Genomic DNA, 4,142 nt, shown 5'->3' with positions numbered 1-4,142 from the left:
TCAACAGAACCCTAACGGCATTCTTCCATTCATTCCTGCAGCCTGAGGATGTATCTGTATTGCAGATGTTGGTTGTGTTTCTCTTTCCATTATAAACCCAAACACAGCCAGATAGCTGTGTATCATCTGTGCCTGTAACTGCATTAGCGGTCCACTCCCGTCTCCGTGATTACGCCCGTAGGAACGCTGACCCACACAACCTAAGGTAAAGCAAAGCTGTTTTCAGAACAAAGAGTTGCTAAGAATAGATTCAAGGTCTGCCGAATGACTCATCAGGCAGACAACCAAATAATTACACTTTAATTAAGACAAATTGAATAGATGTCATCTCCTTATCCATTTGCAGGCTGTCGCAAAATTTTAATTAATTTTGTATCATTGCTGGTATGAGGAGGAAAGAGGGAGCAGTCAAATACACAGCATAACTGAAAATACTACAAAAAATTAAATGGAGTCAGTAAATTTCAGGGTGAAACAAACATTTAAGTACCATGAAGTGATTACTTTTTCTTTGGTATTCTTATTAACGCCCATTTAGACAAACAAGCTGAGAAGATCCAAAGAGGTTTTTTTAGCCACATTCGAAGAACTAGTTAGTTAAAAGATGGTGGAAGACCAAACTAGAGCTAAATGGAGGTATTACACTTCCATTTTATAAGTGGTCAGGAAAATGACTTCAGTTCGATGACTTACTGGCTAACTGGGATATCAGTGATGTCATATGCTGCCCCCTACTGATTTGGAGTGTGAAATATGAACAAGAAGGAGCTGGATGCATTCAGCAACAGATTTGACTTCACTCAGTCTATCACATTGCGTTCTTCAAGCATGAAATGGTTTCCAGGTGAGGAAAAAAAATCCCCAAACCCTTTTTTAAAGAAAAAAATCTGAAGGGAGCTGCAGAAGAGGGGTCTCTCTCTCTCTCTCTCTCTCTCTCTCTCTCTCTGGACTGGTGCACAAAAGATGCTCTTAGTACACATAAATCAACACAATCACAAAACGTAGAGCAATTAAAGACAAAAACCTGATCCAAACCTTTTCCTTCATATTTCAGTTTGTGTAACAGTGAACAAAACTGCCTTCAGTTTTATCTCTGAGGAGGGCGTCTGTCTGTTAGTTTGGAAGCAGGATATCTCATAAACTCATGGGTGAGTTGATGAGGAAATTTGTTTTAAAGAAATGTAATTTTATGAGGAACAAGTGATTAACATTTGGAGACAAATCTGGATGAAATTGTGGAGACTGTTCTAAGACTGGCTGTATTTTTCTGTACATATGTCATATCAATTTTGAAATCCTTGCTGGCGCATAATCTGGTAGACTTATTTTTGGCAACTGAAAAAAAAACTTTATACTTGCATTAATGATATCATGTTCAGAGGAAGTGCTTTTCTGGTTTACGCAGGCTTTTCTAGCGGTAAAATGCCCAAAATTCTTCTGTGGAAACGAAACATTATAAATCATGACTGCCACAGGAAAACATGCATGTGTATAGCAACACATTTATCTCTTGGGGCTTTACAACATCCTCTGTCCTGGCCAAATAAAACTTCACCATGTTTGCCTCACAGCATAGTACAATGTTAGTAGCTATTTCTTAATGGGGCAGTTACGAAATTGACAGTGCAACTTCCCCAAACCAGTTGCTGAGGGTCTTCACTGCTGCAGGAAAAAATTGCTGCGATGGAGCAGAAAAGACCATGTTTCTATCTCAAATTAGCAACATTTATGTATTCACTGAAGCAACTATGTCTGAGGGAAGAGTAGATGGACATTGTCAATGTGCAATGACTCACCAAACATACAGACAATGCGGCTGATAGCCTACGCGCTCAGAACCCGTTTATATTGGGCTATTTATATCTGTTGGAGAAGACCCTGAGGGAGATGAGAGAGCAGAGGGGAAGGGGTGAGCTTGTGACATGGGATCAAGCGTTATGTTTGTTATGAGCCTCCAACTTCTGTACCAATGTGTTCCAGCAGATCCTCTGAGGACAGCCATGTTCAACGGTGGGGGGGCCGGCAAGGCCACAGAAAGAGATGGGGGTTAGATTTCTAATCACTTCAAGTAGCTTGGGAAAAGAGAGATAATTCACTTCAAACGGACTGATGCTTTGGGACAGAACAGTGGAGCAATGGCTTGAGATTTCCCCAAGTGACCAGCCGGGTTTCCATTGCTCATTTACCAGCAGAGAGGATTGTTTTTCCTAATCCCCCCTCCCTCTGCTCTGAGTTTCCCCACAGCTTCAGCTATTTTAAGTTTGTGTAGTTTCACTTTGGTTCCAAACCTGACCTTCATCCTTGTGTTTTTCACCTTATTATTTTGGTTTTCCACTCTGCAAAATTGTTTTTCAGTTTTTCATGTCTCTTTCTGCCACAGAGGGGTCTGATGTCAGCACCAGCTGTACGCCACCAATGGAACCGATGAAGTTTAGCTTCTGCCCTGCAGCTTTAGAGTCTGTTTCGACAAAAGCTGAACAGAGAGTGATTATTTCACTCAAATCCATCACTCAGACACAAACACACCACTGTCTGTCTTCTTAAAATGTAAATCCAAGGGGAAATATTTTAGCATGTATAATAGAACAGTTTATCATGTGATTTACACTTATTTGCCTCACTTTGCTCCCGCTAAGTGCGTAGCATGAAGTTGCCAGGCAGCTAAAATGAACCACTGTGCAGATTCATATTCCCACTGTACAGTATTAAGACGCAAACTTAAACAGCTCAGATCACTTTGAGGACACTCAAGACGTTTCTCAGTGATGGACAATTGTGTTTATTCCTACTTGAGTACATGGGAACAATCAGGCTTCATTAAAAAAAAATGCAACCAAGCAATAATTAGCATTTTCCTCCAGGCAGCTACAGTATTTACTGTATACGCAAGGTTTATCATGTCTTCACTTACAGCCTGCACAGGTTGCCCAAATTCTTGAGACCTTTCATTGAATTGCACAGAGCTGGTGAAGCTAGTATGATAGGCACATTAGGCATAGACATGAAGAAAGACAGACAGACAGAGATCTTTCCTCTGTGTGAACGTTAGGGATTGCAGAGACCCTCAGGGCCTGACTGCTAGTTAGCTTAGCACAATGAATAGCAATTGATTCAGCAGATGAATCAAAATTTTGTACATATTAAATGTGGTAGAATGCATATATGTGCATGTGCCGGTAGGCTAATTTTCTTAATTACTCAAGCAAGTTTTGCAAGTTAATCTTTTCTGATGCTTAGAACTCTTTTACTTTGTGTTTCTAGGAATATCGGGTATTTATTTTTGCACTAGCAACCTGTTCTTGGGTCTCTAATTTTTTAAGCTTCTAGATTTCCTACATTGAACTCATAAAGCGTCTATGTACAGACGCAATCAGGCGAACTTCCCTCCTGTCTTCATGCCAATATAATTCCTGTATTTCTTGTCATCCAACCTCCAGAGCAGAAGCATTTCCCATGAACTCTATTACACGAGCGCCACCATGCACATCAGTACTATCTTTTAAATCCCATTTCCTCCCTAAGCATTTCCACAACAGCTCCTCCTCTAATCTGAGATCTTTTTGTGATTGTATTTGTAGATGTATATGTACGAACTATTAGACCTATTAATTCAACGGTTCCAACTCCAAAATGATCCGCAACATTTGAAACACGTGAAGAAACACAGAAGCATGTAAGCGCTGAAGCCCACTAGTGTTTTGGTGGTGTAATTTCAGCGTGGCACTTGCACAAGTGTATAAATGTGCGTAATGGCCAGGTCAGGCGCTTAAACCACAGTGTAAAATCCATGCAGACACAATGCAAGTTATGTAAGTATAAATCAGCCCTTAGAGAGACATTTTTATCCACCTCACATCCATTTAATGAGGCTGCAGCTCTTCAGTACTTGTCTTGTTCTGGCAGAGGTCAACTGAAAGTTGAATAACAAGAACAGAATATTAGAAACTTCTTATCTTATCTGGTGAATATGTAATCACTTTGAGCTTCTCCATCTCCTGTGGGTTTGAGAGAGTTTAGGCATGAAATTCCATTTGTATTTGTTGTGATGCGTCTCGACTCAGAAACCGGTGAGCATGTGAGACCGAGTCATTGCTTGCTCAAGTAATTTGTCGTGTCTGGTGTGCATTACAGAGGTGTGGAGA

This window comes from Aulostomus chinensis, chromosome 2, assembly GCF_037954235.1.
Source record: "Aulostomus chinensis isolate RoL2024-O1b breed Wild chromosome 2, RoL_Achi_v1.0, whole genome shotgun sequence".
Lineage (NCBI taxonomy): Eukaryota > Metazoa > Chordata > Actinopteri > Syngnathiformes > Aulostomidae > Aulostomus > Aulostomus chinensis.
This window is presented reverse-complemented; position numbering follows the sequence as displayed.